This window comes from Mastigoproctus giganteus, chromosome 9 (assembly GCF_048544385.1).
Source record: "Mastigoproctus giganteus isolate SK-2022 chromosome 9, ASM4854438v1, whole genome shotgun sequence".
In the NCBI taxonomy this organism is placed as follows: Eukaryota; Metazoa; Arthropoda; class Arachnida; order Uropygi; family Thelyphonidae; genus Mastigoproctus; species Mastigoproctus giganteus.
Window position 1 is genome coordinate 28,939,917 of NC_143583.1, and position 16,792 is coordinate 28,956,708.

The 16,792-nt window shown below is 35.0% G+C and overlaps 1 long non-coding RNA gene across 2 annotated transcripts in view; it reads right to left on the reverse strand.

Annotated features, from left to right (window-relative positions):
- Positions 1–16,792, reverse strand: part of LOC150080126 (uncharacterized) — a 306,965-nt gene that overhangs the window by 104,872 nt on the left and 185,301 nt on the right. For both annotated transcript variants that reach the window (XR_016547402.1, XR_016547401.1), the window contains exon 2: positions 1,591–1,697. This is a non-coding gene — a long non-coding RNA (uncharacterized LOC150080126). The remainder of the gene's footprint in view (positions 1–1,590; positions 1,698–16,792) is intronic.

The window sequence follows — 16,792 nt, forward strand, 5'->3', positions numbered from 1 at the left end:
AAATGATCCTGCAATGCTTCTTTAACCAGTGACTCCATTATTTTTCCTGGAATAGAAGTCAAACTAACAGGTCTCTAATTACTTGTGTCACTTTTTGATCCCCCTTTGTGAATTGAAGATACATTTGCACATCTCCAGTCCGTGGGGACTTCATTTGCTGGCTTCCTTTAATATAATTGGATAGATCCCATACACCCCAGGTGCTTTTTTTAGGTTTAACTTCAACAATTTCTCCTCCACTTTGCTCTCAGTTATTACAAAATCATTTAACTTTCTGTTAGAGTTTGATAAACATCTGGCCCTCTCCTCCTTGAATAACTCCTCATGTGTGAATGTAGAGGCAAAATACTCATTTAGTTTGTAAGCTACCTGAGCAGAATCATCAACAATTGAATCATCAATATCAAGTGGACCAATCTGATTCATCCCCTTCCTTTTAGAGTTTATATAAGTAAAGAAGTCTTTGCTGTTTTCCTTTGCATACTTTGCCAAAGATTTCTCGTACTCTGTCTTTGCTTGCCTAACCTCCTTTGTGACTTGGTTACAGACCAGCTTATATCTATCGTAGGCTTCCGTGCCACTAGTTAATTTTTATGCATCCCATGCATTTTTCTTCTCTGCCACGAGTCTCATTAGTTCATCTGACATCCAATTTGGGCTTGAACCTAGAGCAGTATTTCTTACTTGGAACAAAAAGCCTAGTAGCTTCAGAAATTACTTCCTTGAATGCTTCCCATTTGAATTTGCTGTTGGTAACATCATCTGTTTGTGCCACTGTATAGAACCTAAAAAATCTCCGAGACCACTGTAGTCGCCTTTACGAAAGCAAAAACCCTTCCCTTTACCACCTGATGGTAGTTACATCTTTAAGTAAATCCCAGATCAGTACACTGTGATCGCTGCTACCTAGTGGTTCATTTATCTGTAAATTCTCAATGCATGAATAATCACAATCTCTCCAAATTACATGCTTACGTGCTTTGTACTTTGTTCTGTTAATTAAATGGTTGTTTTCCTTACTATTCTTTGTCAGTGATTCTGTTCTCTCACTCATAATTTTAGACCCGATTCTTAGTCAGTCATAGTGACCCCTATTTCTTGAACATCAGGGCGAACCCAGAACCTGATCTATGCAGAGATACCAGTATCTGCACTATTCCTATGACTAGTCGACATCATGGCTCATAATTTTTTATGATACAAAATCACGGGTGCTATGAGGGGATCGAGAGAAACACAGCCCTAACTGAATTAACGGCTAATACTTTTCATTCCCCATTTTTCCCCAACCAGCCAGAAATGTTTTTTTCCTTTTTGCTGATTCATTGGGGAATTTTTCTTTTTAAATTACAAACATTTTCCATAACAGGTATGAAATTATTAATAAATATATAGATATATGTTTAAAAGCATAAATTTAACTTCAGTCAAATCAATAAAAAATCAATAAAAATTTTTGATTTTTTAATAAGAAAGAAACAATAGAAACATAACGTAATTTTATAGGTAGTTTTGAATATTAATCCTACTTATATAAAAGCTTTGAATTTAATTAATTTAGTTATTTAATCCGAGATTAAAATCACTTACCATAAATTTAGTAGTTATATTTCTCGTTAAACTTGTCATCTTCCTCGAACAGCTGAAGAAATGTCCACTTCGGTGCCTCAGTAAAATTTACAAGGTTCGTTTATAATCTTTAATAAAAATATTAAAAAATATATTACAAAAAATATTATTGCTTTCTTTAGATTTTTATTTAAATTTAAAAAACGTGAACACAACGTGACACAACGTGAACAGAATGATGATATTATGAGATAAAAGTATTAATGCATCAGTCATAAATAACCAAGTCGACCATTATGTAGTACTAAAATTCCATTTTAACGGTTGAAATGTTTTTGCTAGTATCTTCAAAGAGTTAAGAACTATTAGGAAAAACAGTTTACTTAGAATTATATATAACAGCCAAGATTTGACCATCCACCCATAGATTTAAGAATACTACTAAAAGTCACATGGTAATGACCGTAGAGGATAGATTGTGTTGGAAAAATGGTTAATAAAGTGGGAGAATATTTTACTATACTATTTTTATTCAGCTTAATTTATTATAATAAAATATAAGTATTAATTTATTTAATTTACAATAAATATATATAACTAATTCAAATACCCACATATGTTTTTCTCCCAAGAAAATAAAACAATATTTTTATTTATTTTTTTATGGTGATCCCAAACATAAAAGATATTGGAACCGTAGAACGCTGGTACTGTATGTGGGTTGAGAAGATACTTTATTTATTTAAATTTCTGTAGATTGAAAATTTAAGATAATACACACGAAAGAAAGTTGTTCTAAAGAACAATTAGAAAAGATTAATGGGAAAGGAGATGGAATGTAGTATGCCATCATCAGAAAAACTGTGGATAAGATTTCCAGTCAACCCCAGAAGGTCATTGAGGACGGAGTTTTGATTTGAATTTGACGAATGAATATTAACTAGTTGATATATGTGTTCTGACTGGTTAGGAGGAAAGAGGTGGCATTGCTCATTAAGTAAGAATATTTGCTAAAACACGCTTTATCATATGAAATATTTAATTGATTTATTGGCGTACAAGAATAAACGGATACAATTTAAACTAAACAGTCCTAACTTCTATTCTGAAACCCGAAAATAGTTATTGGGTCTAATTGTAGCAGTTTATCTTTGCACACCAATAAAATAATTAAATATTTCAAGTGGTAAAATGTATTTTATTACATATTATTAGTAGTATTCCCATGGAATACACTCCTCAAGTTTAAGGAATTACAGTTGCTAATTCAGATGAGAAGTGTCCATGAAAATGTCTGTAAAAAAATCATGTGGCAGAAAATAAACGTCTTAAGACAAATTCTCTTTTTTGGATGGAGTCTAGATTCTTGTAGGTTTTGTAGTCATCATCCCAAGATATGACAACAACATTCGATGACAAGATGGTTTGAGATTTGTGCAGTAAGCAGCTGTTTAGATAAAAATTAACACCGAAAGAGAAAGCATAGGTTTATTTCGATGCAGAAGAAGTAATATTTGTGATCTGTTTGTGATAAAAAGGTAAGATATGATACGTAATGGTGTCGAGAAATCTGAACGTTGTTCGAAGATGAGCAAGGAAGCAGCAGAATTTTTCTTGCAAAAAAAAAAAAAACACAGTATTGGGTTTTAGAAAGACTGACGTCAACTAAGTTTTCTTCTTTCCACTGGAAAATTATCCGGAGTCAGGCATTTAAGGAAGTGGTGGGTATTCGAAAAAGCTGTAGCTATTTGAGCAGAGTTGAGTTTTTCAAACTTGAGGATGGAATGTTGTGTGCCATCCTCAGCAAAACTATGATAATGATAGCATATGGATCGAATAATGACGCAATCCATACGCTATCATTAACTAGATGGAAGGTTTCAAAATAGTGTAAGAGTTAATGGCATGTTTGTCATTACTCAAGATTTCTAAGAGGTACAAGCTAAAGATTATAATGATTTATGCACCGACATCGAGCCATGATGATGAAGAGGTTGAAGAAATGTACACTGAAATTGAGAGTCTTCTAGATGAGCAGAAAACCCACTACACTATTATTATGGGGGATTTCAATGCTAAGGTTGGAAAAAGGCAAAACAGCGCAGAAAGAGGAACTATAGGAAATTTTGGAATTGGTGAAAGAAATAAAAGAGGTGAAAGACTTGTGGAATTTGCAGAATCTCAAGGAATGTCAGTAATGAACACTTTTTTCAAGAAAAGGGTGAACAGAAAGTGGACATGGAAGAGTCCAAATGGATTAACAACTAATGAAATCGACTTCATCCTCACTAACAGAAGATATATTGTGAATGATGTTACCGTCCTGAATAAGGTAAATGTTGGAAGTGATCATAGAATGGTAAGATGTACACTTGATATAGATGTAGGAAAGGAAAGGAAAAAACTGACTCGAGTAAATAATACAAAGGTCTTTGAGATAACAGAGGAGGATAAAAAGCAGTATGTACTGGAATTTAAGAACAAGTTTGAGCTTCTGCAGACTGCTCAGGACCAAGATATCGACGAGGAATATTACAACTTTCTGAAAGTGATAAAGCCCAAGAAACCTATAGGGAAACAGAAATCCAAAGAAGAAAAAATTAGTCAAGAAACACTTGTCATGATGAACCAAAGACGACAAATGAAGAGCAAGAAAAACACTGACAGGGAGAAAATTGAGTATACTGAGTTATGCAAAGCCATTAGAAAGAGACTCAGAGAGGACATAAGAAGATTTAACACAAGAAAAGTAGAACAAGCATTAAGGGAAAACAAAGGATTGAAATCAGCAGCCATGAGCAGTAATACAGAAAGACAAATGATACTGAAACTGAAGAATAGCGATGGTGTACTTATAAACAGCCGAGAAGGCATAATTCAAATAGCAGAAGACTACTATAGAGAATTATACAAGGAGCGAGGGAATGATACCAGCAGTGGGGAAGATGGATTGCAAAGTAGCAACACATACGACATACCCGATATTCTTCCTGATGAGGTAGAACATGCATTGAAGAAAATGAAGAATCAGAAAGCCCCGGGGGAAGATGAAGTTACTGTAGAGTTGTTAAAATTGGGAGGAAGAGACATAACACAAAAACTGGCAAGGCTCTTCACAAAGTGCATTAGAAAAGGTGTGATGCCTAAGCAGTGGAATAATGCAGTCATAGTTTTGCTGCATAAGAAAGGAGATAAATCAGAAATTGGAAATTATAGACCAATTAGCTTGTTATCCCATATCTACAAGTTGTTCACAAGGGTCATTACTAACAGATTAGAAAGAATACTTGATGAGAATCAACCAAAAGAGCAAGCTGGCTTTAGGACAGGATTCTCAACTATGGATCACCTTCACGTAATATCACAGCTAATGGAGAAAGCAAATGAATATAAAACACCATTATGCCTGGCATTTGTGGATTATGAAAAGGCATTTGACTCCATACAGCATAAGGCAATGTTTTGGGCACTGGAAAGACAAGGCATAGATACTCCATATATTATGATTTTGAAGAAAATATATGAGAGTGCTACATCCTTTATTAGACTAGACAAAGACAGTAGGAAATTTAAAATCGAGAAAGGAGTTCGACAAGGAGACACAATATCTCCGAAGCTGTTTACTGCTGCCCTTGAGGAAGCTTTCAGAAGATTAGACTGGTCGCAGAAAGGAGTCAATGTGAACGGAGAGTACCTAAACCATTTACGATTTGCAGATGACATTATAGTCATAAGCCACGATCCCAAAGAATTAGAGGAAAATCTTAATCAGTTATGTACAGTTAGTAAGGATTTTGGACTAAAGATGAATATGGCTAAAACAAAAGTAATGATGAACAGGTATGCCACGGAAAGGGAAATAATGATTGAAGGAGCAGTAATTGAAAAGGTGGAGTCATATACTTATCTGGGACAAGTTATTAGCTGTAATAATGATAAATGGCTGGAAGTCAAGAGAAGAATAAATTTTGGATGGATAGCATTCAGGAAATATAGTCACATACTGAAGAGCAATATCCCAGTTTGTCTGAAACGTAAAATAATGAATCAATGTATACTCCCCACCATGACTTATGGAAGTGAAACTTGGGCACTCACCAAAAGAATGGAAGAGAAGCTAAGAACTACACAGCGAAGAATGGAACGAATTATATTGGGAATTAGACTGTTAGATAAGAAGAGAAACACATGGATTAGGCAGCAAACTCAAGTAAAGGACATTCTTATCAAAACTAAAGAACTAAAATGGTCTTGGGCAGGACACATAGCTAGAAGACATGATGACAGATGGACTAAGAAAATAACAGAATGGTACCCAAGAGGAGCTAGAAGAAAACCTGGAAGACAAAGGCGGAGATGGATAGATGAAATTCATGAGTTTTTGAGTAGTAAATGGATGGCCAGTGCTCAAAACAGAAGGAACTGGAAAGTTGCTGGAGAGGCCTTCATCCTGCAGTGGATTGAAAATGGCTGATGATGATGATGATGATGACTGGCATTTTTCCAATAGTACTATAACTGGATGGGAGAGACGGATTTGTTACCATTGTGGAATCGACCGCTTATGAACAAATTTTCAAGAGCAGAAAAAAAGTGAAGAGAAATGGGAAAATAATATCCAAATACATTGTGTGGCCACTTTATTAAGTACATCTACCCATTTCATGAAATTTCTCTACACGTTAAAAAATGAGGACGTCAGTTGACACTCATGTATGCTCCTATGAGTTCCTTGACAAACATGAAATACCTCACCAGAGCGTTTCCATTAAATACAATTATATTTAATAAGTTAAATAATACTTCTGAGAAATTCTGCAATGACATAGCCTAGAGGAAACAAATAACAGCACAGATATACGAGCATATCCCTATATAATATCAACCACGTAGAAAAAATAAGATAAACAATGCAGGCTAGTGGCTACGGTGTAATGATGTATGATATGAGGAAATGTTTTTGTGGTGCACATTGGGCTCGTTAATATTATTGGGACTATTTGGAAATTGTTTCCGACAGGTGCATACTTTTATGGTTGCAGTGTATCCATCTGTGAATGGTTCTTTCAACAGGATGGTGCACCAAGGCCAGAATTGTATGGAACTAGTTCTATACAACACAGCCTACTATGGTGTCCCCTCCCAAGTCACCAGATCTCAATTCAATTGAGTACCTCTGGGATGAGGTGGCACGAGCTCTTCGGAGCAGAGAATCGCAACCATCCAATTGTAATAACTGTGGAGAGCAGTCGAGTCAATATGCAACCAGCATTACACAAGGATAGTCCATTTTGGTCCATCTAGTGCGGACTATAATTCGGATCTTTTGTCCAAATGGTAGTCCAGCAGCTGTGACAAGATACCGGAAGGCAAGCCAGTTACCCTTAGCGTCTTCAGAATCGAGTTTTGATTTATTTACATATGTTTCGAGCAATTTATAACAGTAGTCCAATCAAGGAATAGAAATCATGCAGATAATTCCATTTGTCATTTTGTAATATAAAATGACACGAGGCTGAAAATAGCCATAGGAGAGAGTGGTTCTATTGAGATGAGACTTCCATCAGGTTGTGATTTCAGGTGCCTAGAACACATAACGATATATCTCGAAGAACTGTTGTTAAGGAAAAGATCAAGGTTGTTAGTGTGTCGTTAGAATTATCTGATACATTATTAATTCATTTCCTTAAATGAATCAGTTGTGTAAGTTTATTAGTATTGTAATAGCAAAAACGTCAGCATCAGATGGGCCGATGCAACTAGAAAATTGAAGCCAGCTGGAGTTGTGAACATTAAAATCATCAAGGAATTACTTCACTGTTACAAAAGTAAGATGAAGAAAGTCTAGTTTCAAAGGAGAAAGCCACAAAGTTCAGAATGATTTGTAAATTTCGGAGAGCGATAGAGGCAAAATGGGGATAAAGAGATTTTGAGTCAAAGGAAATCAAAAAGAGGAGTTGCAGATTAGAAAGTGTCTGACAAGTAACAACAGAGTTTACATATAAATGAGCACTACTTTTAAAGCAGAAGGAATCTTTGAGCGAATAATTTGGACAAATAAGATGAGTGGTGATTTTGCTTTCCCTTCCAGATTTCTGAATCCGTTAAAAAAAGGTGTGGCTTGGCAGATTGTAATTGGGAACAGACATTGCTGAGATCAGACCTGAGACCACGTACATTTTGTGAAATAAATTTGGAATTTTTTAAAAGGCTTATTTTTTAATAAGGTAAGTTTGTTCCATTAGTTTAACTATTATCCAGATGCTTCCTAGTGGGTTACCAATAAGTTCGATTCGATAGACTTATTATTATTATTAGCCATATGGTGCAAGAAAGCCTGAGGTTTATGCTGCACCAGCGAAAAAAAATTTCTGAGTTACCCTGAGAGAGAGAGAGTCAGAAGTAGAAGGGAATCACCAAGAAAGAGAAGAATGATGATATCCAGCTCAGGACCCTGGGTGTGCCAAGCCCATACTCACAAGATGCGAGCTCTTGTGAGTACTAAAATCATGATGCGGCATCATGCAACTTACCATGATGCTTTTCATAATCTCAAAATATATTCATAGTTCAGAATAGAAGAGATGGGCATGCTGGAGCTTTTCTTTGTGGCTAAATGCTGGTTTCGGTGCTTCAAGCTTTCATTAAGCAAAGTGGATATCAGTTCTCATCACCGGGTGATGAGAACCGATAGGCAGAAGGCTGTTTTCTTGTGTGGTGTGGACGCCACATCTCGATCTCTGCCTTATGTTGGGTTTCGCCTGGTTGCTCACTTCCAGTATATTGTGCATCCTTATTATTTTTTTAGACCCTGCCATGTAGGATGTGCCATATCTGTTTCCCACTTACATAATTGTAGCATTAAAAAAACTTCCGAATAATAAATGAAATCTAGTGTTTAGTTAGAAGGGCGGTTTGTCTGTACATAAGCAAAAAAAAAAAAAAAAAAAAAAAAACCGAGTTCCTTCGAGGAAAACCTACGCCCTTGACTGAACCCTAGCTAGTCTTGAGAGGGAAAAATAATAATTAAAAAAATATGTCTCACACCTACGACAGGAAATTAGCAACTATTTCTTAATTAAAATTGATGTTATTCTATATGATTTTTATGATCGTTTATAATATTTAATTTTGAAAGCATAAATTCTATATATGAACGCAATTATATAATTTACATTTACTCGTGTTACATTTATGCAAGGACTATGTCATTTACAGTGTACTTTAGGGATCAATTACTTCAGTAACGATCGCTATTTAAGATTGGAAAATCTGTTGCAAAACTGTCAGATTTACTTTCTGGATACGTTTCCCGCATTTAGATCTGCTTCTTAGTTTTCACAGAATCAAAGACTTAAGGGGGCAGTGGGGAGAGCTTTCTTCAACCTTTCTAACCCATCTTAATTGTATCCACCAGAGACAGACGCCGTTCTTCTGGTTCCTCTCTCAAGAGAAAGCAGAAAAAAACTTCTCTTTCGGTGGGAAAATTAGAGGACTGGAGAAAGATGAAGACGAGAGTGAAAAGGAGGGAGAAAATGGGGATTGGCATACGGAGGTAAAAGTGTCCCGTAATCTAGGTCACAGTCTCTCTCTCTCTCTCTCTCTCTCTCTCTCTCTCTCTCTCTCTCTCTCTCTCTCTTCATATTCTAATGAATAGACGGACCGTTAGACTGAACCTCGGTACCTGACTTCCTGTATTTCTACCTATCCCTTCTCCCCTTTGTTTTTTAGCTTTTTTTTTTCTTACCAAGCTGTGAGATGGTGAAAGTTGAACTCGTCGCATATAACTTGACTGTTCTCTAGGCGACAGACCCATCTTGGGGTGACTGACTGCACTTGACGCTTTATTGTTCAGGTTGAGATACGAGTAAGTATAGGGGGGGAAACACTTAATGATGATGGAAGAAATATCTTGTTGGCTTTCAAAATAAGCATTTAAATGAGGGCTTCTCCTTTTGCCAATATACACCACATCAAGCAATATAATCAACTAACTTTACCAGTTAGAGCAATGATTTTTTTTTCTCTTTAAGACAGACCAGAGCCCGAAGTTATATAGCAAGTCATGGCTACTTAAGAAGCCATGTGTTCCAAATTTCTGAGTCGATTACAATTGTTCATTTTCATTATTTAATCTTAGTAAATCTATACTTTTAGAAAGTGCAGTCATCAAAGTATATGGTGCAAGCTTATGCTGCACCAGCCAAAAAGAGAAGAATGATGATATTCAGCTCAGGACCCTGGGTATGTGCAAAGCCCGTATTCACCAAATGTGAGCCCCTTGGGGTATATTAAAACTATTCAGTTAATTAACAACTGGATAGTTTTATGATCAAATCACTAGCTTAAAGAAACTATTTCAAATAAGAAAAATACGTTAAAGGCATCCTACTTAGTTTTAAATATATACTATTAAAAATACACATCTGATTTAAAGATCATATATGTATTTTTGTGTTGTTTTTTGTACAATTCTCTAGAGGACACTACTAATCACTTGTCTAAATATCTAAAACTAAAATGTCAATAATCATTAAAAGCTATTTCAATTGAAAAGTATGTTACGTTTAAATTAGAAAATATTGAAAGTATAATGCATAAAAATTGCTAATTAAAAAGAGCTAAAAATGAAGTTATTTAAAGTTAATTTAAAATGGAGCTGATATGAATTAAAAGCTATAATTCTTCAGGTTAAAATAAACAGCTATTGCGTACCAGTTGTAAGCGCATAGAGAGATTCAAAAAATGTTAGAATACAGGATATGTTAAGAATTATTAATGTAAGGGATAAAATTATAAAGTGTGGTCATAATTGCTTGTTTGGCTTGTCATTAATCACTGGAGAGACAAACTGCTAGCAGTAAACGTTGTGTTGGCTTTGTCAAATGAAGATAAATCGTTTGTTGTAGTATCGAATTACAGTATCTCCCCGTTTACTTAAGATTAGGATCACAGGATTTAAAAGCGTTGAATAATTTCTAAATAACCGACCTTTGTTTAGAAGCCAGCATTTTTAAAAAGATACGATATTATAGTGTATTATGTACATCTGATTCATATCATTCATTTGCATAATCATTCTTTGCTTTATGGTTTAATCACAACCATAATCTCTAATGTTAATAAGGGCTAATTCCGCCATTTTAAAAAATGTTTATAGATTGATGGTTGTAATTTACGTAAATTATACGGGATGTCCAAAATTTACGAACCTAAAAACCAGGCATGGGAAAGATTACTAATGGCACATATTTTCTATAAAACTTGGAGCAAGTCACGATTGCTTTTTAGAGGTACTGAAAGCGGGTTTGTTTTCAACACCTCAAACAGAGAGAAATAATACATTTCTTCCTCTACTCAAGATTTTTAAAAATTTCAATGCTGGGTGCGAACACCTGCTGCATCTTTCCCTATTTTTATTTGCTAAGCGAAGGGTTGCTGCCGAGTTTCTGGTCTGAAGCGAGGCTGCTTTATATTTGCATTCAGTAGGATTTTTTTTGGGAAATTGGAGAAGGTATTTTGGTTCGGTAAAAAAGATATTTTTCAGTAAAATCTTCTGGGTTAGTAAAATTTCACGTGGTTTGGTGTTTGTTTTGTATTCAATGATAAATTAACTATTTAATCAAAAATATAATCTTCGTGTTTAGATTATGTAGTAGCGAAAATCTATAAATGTTAAATTTTGTTTTCTTCGAACTTACTGCACTCGATATTTTTACAATGAATGCAGCTTTAGACAGTTGCATTCGATATACAAATAATCTTCTCCTCCCCATTCTTTGTATAAAATATTAGCAAAGATTACGAATTTCTGAGAAAGTAATTTATCCTACGGGAAATGAACAGAACTACATTTACAGATAACTTTAAAACCAACTATAATAATAAAATAAATAAATAAATACAACAGCGTTCTAAGTTCGCGGTTACTGATAAGCACTGGGAAATCAAAATTGAGAGTAGGAGTGTGTTATAGGCCTAATGACTCTGATGACTATAATAAACTCATCAGAGTCATTAGCCAAATAGAGTGGGCCAGTAAATCAGAGAGCAGCATGCTCGGGAGGCAACTAATGGGAGTAATACTCTTGATCTGATTATCAGTAGTGATTCTTCATGCATTAAGAATCTACAGATAAATGAACCACGAGGTGGCAGTGATCACAGTGTGCTGAAGTGGGATTTATTCAAAGAGGTAAATACCATCAGGGGGAGAAGAGTTTTACTTTCATAAAGTCGACTACAGAGATCTAAGATAGTATTTAAATTCTATAATCTTCATGTCTTCATGTTTCATACGGTGGTAACAACCGATGATGTTACCAACAACAAACTCAAAATATGGGAAGCATTCAAAGAACTTATCTTGGAATCTACTAGGCTTTACATACCAACTAAGAAATGGTTTAGGCCTAAACGGATATCAGATGAACTAATGAGACATGCGGCAGAAAAGAAAAATAGATAGGATACATATAAATTAACGAGTGACATGGAAGCCTATGATAGATATAAGCTGGTCTGTAACCAAGTCACAAAGAAGGTTAGGCAGGCAAAGGCAGAGTACGAGAAATCTTTGGCAAAGGATGCAAAGAAAAACAGCAAAGAGTTATTTTACTTATATAAATTCTAGAAGGAAGGAGATGAATCAGATTGGTTCACTTGATATCGATGGTTCAACTGTTGATGAGCCTGCTCATGTGGCTAACAAACTAAATGAGGATTTTGCATCTACATTCACGCATGAGGAGTTATTCAGGAAGGAGAATGATGTAGGTAAAGTAAACATTGGCAGTGAGCTGGATGATTTTGTAATAACTGAGAGCAAAGTGGAGGAGAAATTGTTGAAGATAAACATAAGAAAGGCACCTGGGGTGAATGGGATCTATGCAGTTATATTAAAGGAGGCAGCAAAGGAAATAAGAAATAAGCAAACCCTTAGCCATAATTATGACAGCTTCCTTGGAATCAGAGAAGGTACCCATGGACTGGAGATGTGCAAATGTGACCCCAATTCACGAAGGAGGATCAAAGGGCGACACAAGTAATTACAGACCTGTTAGTTTAACTTCTGTTCCAGGCAAATTAATGGAGGCACTTGTTAAAGAAGCACTGCAGGATCATCTAAACAAGACTATAACTCGGACACAGCATAGTTTTGTTATGACCAATTTGATTGGATACTATGATGTGGTCACAAATAAACTGGATGCAGGGAATAACTTTCATATCATATATTTGGATCTTAGAAAGGCTTTTGATACTGTTGCACATGGAAGACTACTGCACAAATTGAAGCAGTGTGGCATTGGAGGCAAATTGCTCCTATAGATAAAGGGATGGTTGAGTGGGAGAAGATAGAGAGTGGTAATCAATGAACTGCTCTTCATGGATTAATATTATTAGTGGAGTCCCTCAGGGTTCAATGTTGGGTCCATTGTTATTTTCTGTATTTATTAATGATATTGATGATGGTATATCAAGCTTAATGTCCAAGTTTACAGACGACACGTAGGCTGTCAGAATTTTCATGACACTAATGACAGTGCGCTTCTGCAATAGGATCTAAAAAAAGTTGAGCAGATTGGCTGAGAGGTGGAAACTGAAGTTTAACATTGACAAATGTAAAGTACTGCATATGGGAAGCAGTAACCCCAGAGTAACGTATGAACTCTGTGGTACTACACTGAAAGTGGTAGAGAATGAAAAGAACCTGGGGGTAAACGTGCAGGGAGATATGAAGTTTTCTGAGCAGTGCAGAAGGTCTGCAAGAGTAGCTCATGGTGTATTGTCAATGATATTCAGGAATTTTTCTAGTAGGGATGAGGAGGAGAATATCCTCTTTGTATAAGGCAATGGTCAGGCCCCACCTTGAGTACTGTATACAGGTCTTGAGGCCTCATTTTAAGAAGGATGTAGAGTTTTTGGAACGAATACAGAGAAAGGCAACAAGATTAGTGAATGGAACAAACGGTTGCTCTTACGAAGAAAGGCTTAAGTTCTGCAAATTACAGTGTCTGGAGACTAGGCACCTGCGAGGTGATCTCATTGAGGCGTATTAAGCTTTGAATGGTTTGAGCATGCTCACTGCTGTTGGGATTCTTCCTCTTGCTCAGAATAAACGCCTGAGAGAGCATAAATTCGAATTGAGTAAAGACAGTCGTAGGATAGTTTTGCGGAAGTTTGCCTTTAGCCAGCGGGTGGTTGATTGCTGGAACAAACTTACATTTGTAGAAGTTGATAGCTTAAATAGATTCAAGGCAGAACTTGACAAACATTTGGAGTGAGTGGATGGGTGAAATTAGAAAGTTTTTTTTTTTTTTTTTTTGGATTTTGCTATATAAGTTTGCTTTCTTGCATCATCTGCCTATGCTAATACTAATATTCTATATACCTTAAATTTTTAAAAATCATCTTTGAAAAGGAATAATATTATCTTGTCCCTCCAAGGTACTGTTATCCAGAAAGTATCTTGTCATTTATACAGAATAAATAACGCAATTGTTATTGTAGGTTTAAGAGCACCAGCGGCTAATACCATATTACTCCGTGCATATTGCCTGTAAATTGTGTGTTTTCTGAGGTCGATTTTCTGTTTGCTGGCTAAAAAAATCCGAGTTTTCAGGAGAAAAAAACCACGCTCCCCTCGTCTGAGACCTACCTACTCAGACACGTTGTGAAAAAGGGCCATAAAAATTCCCCTCCCCCCCTCATCGAGGAAACTCGAACACAGGTCTTTTCTACTTGGTGTGGGAGAGCAGCGATCCTACCAGTTGTGCTACCCATGAGGGCAAGTAATGTAATCTTCGCAAGGTATTTATTGAAGAATATTTCAAATTACAATGTTCAGAGGAACCATCTTGGTTCATAGAGATATTTTATTTTGGTTGTAGGCTTATTTTTAATTCATATTTCCTTTGTAAATTATTACTGAAGTTTACTCTGAGCATTAGATAATAACACAGTGAATTAAAAATTAATTAAAAATCGTTTATATTTTTTAGAAAAACTTCTAAGTAAAACAAAATTTCTCCAATTCATTTCTCTCTGCCTGCCTACAGTTACCAACACTATGTCGATACCCACTCCAAAAAAAAAAAAAAAAAAATCAAAAAAGAGAGGAAAAAGTAAAAGATTAAGCAAGTCTGGCATTTCCACTTTTAATTATAAAATTATAAAAATTTATTCCACAAATTAAGGGAGAAGAACATATAGCCTAATATCAGAATAACATAAAAATGAAAATCTCATAAAATCAAAATAAATAATAAATATTTAACTGAGGCATATTTTCCAAAATTTAATTTTATGAGTATTTTTATTACATTATGATGATTATTTTTTGATTAATTTATTATATATGATTTCGTACGTCTTCTACGAGACATTTTTGTCATTATTATTATTTTATTTATTTTCTAAAGACTTTTATTACCACTTTATAGAAAAATACGTTTATTTGGATTTAAGGGTTCATGAGGTTGCTTAGAATCCCAAAATTTTGGATGTCTCAAAATTATTATATCTATGGTATAATAACATTTATTTAAAATATATTTCATAAAATAATTCATAATCATAAAATATATATATATATATTTCCAAGCTAATTGATTGATTAAAAAAAAACACTCGTTATGCGTTGTACAAGTTAAATATAACTGGTAACAAACATTTAGTTTTCTTTGAAAATGATAAACACAATCACGTATTTCTGCATCAGATGACCCAAAATATTACCACTTAGTCTCCCTAATCAGCTAAATTTTATACTGTATCTTATACTGTTTTTAAAGAAATTTAAGTAAACTCTCTGATCCCTTTGACCAGAAGACTCAGGGCTAAGAGGAAGAGCTCTTAACCTGAATCTTCTGGTCAAAAACTGCTAGTTGGAAATCCTAGTCCGTTAGTACTTTATAAATCCTAACGTATATAACAGTAATTCGAGATATCGTAGACTGTAATCAATATTTCCCATTGACTAAAATTAATAAGAAATCCATTAGCCTCCTGAGGATGTAGTCACATGCAGAAGAGTACCAGCAAAACAAGAGGACTTATGAATATTGATCTTGTGTTAAACTCGTATTTACAACAATATTGAAAATATACATTTAAATAGGTACGCAATCCTATAAATTTTAAACACCTTCTGTACTAAAAGTATTTATTATAAATAATTTTAACATTCTTAATGTAATTAAGTCTACCAGCAACCACCGTGGAAAGAACAATTTGGTAGATTGAATATATGTTGATTGAATAATTCCTGTTGTTAAAAAGCTACACCACTTTAATGTGACATCTTGAGATTTCGCTGTGTAATTTTTTGGATGATGTTTTGCAGATGATAGTATTCTGTCCTCCATAACAAGGGGCTAATGGTTTCGCTACTTGTTATGCGTTTGGAGAGATTTGCGTTCGAATCTCGTTGAAGATCGGAGGAATTCTTACAGGCCACTTTCTATCAGGACTATAGTTAGCCAATATCAGGGAGAAGGGACTTTTTCCAGTGAGCTATTCTGGATTTTTAGCTGACACAATACACGTGAATAAATTCAGGCTTTATTTGTTTCGGTTAAATTGTGAATTCAATCTTTTACGTAGGCCACTCATAAAGGTTCACCCTGAGACATGCTACTCTGGCACCCTCTGCTCGTAAATTCTTATCCTGTCAATTATAACTATTTTTTTTTTTTTCTCCAGTCACCACCTGGTCACTATGGTTTCAAAGTAATAAAACCATTATGACCACTGGCAAAATCGACCCACGGATGATGTCAGTCATCTAGTCTCTGCTGATTTTGCTATTATATAAAGGTGGAAAAAAGGTGTGGCTTGTTCTAGGATTTGATTGATTACTTTCACGCTTGTTTCTCAGATCCATGATGACACTTAAAATGTAGCGAGCTTTAATCAATCATGTAGCTACAAACTATAATTCATGCTCCAATTTGTGCTAATTTATATGTGTACTACATACGTACATACACACACGCGCACAGAGAGAGAGAGAGAGAGAGAGAGAGAGAGAGAGAGAGAGAGAGGCAAATGGGGAAAGAATAAATGAAATAAAAAACATTAATTTTTCTGGTTTTACCGTTTCACGTTTAATTTAAAAATAAAAGTTTTGCTATTAGCTAGCGGAAATATGTCAAATTGCAGACCAAGTAATTAAAACAGCTATACGAAGTTATACTTTGAGGTCCTCAATGTACCTGAT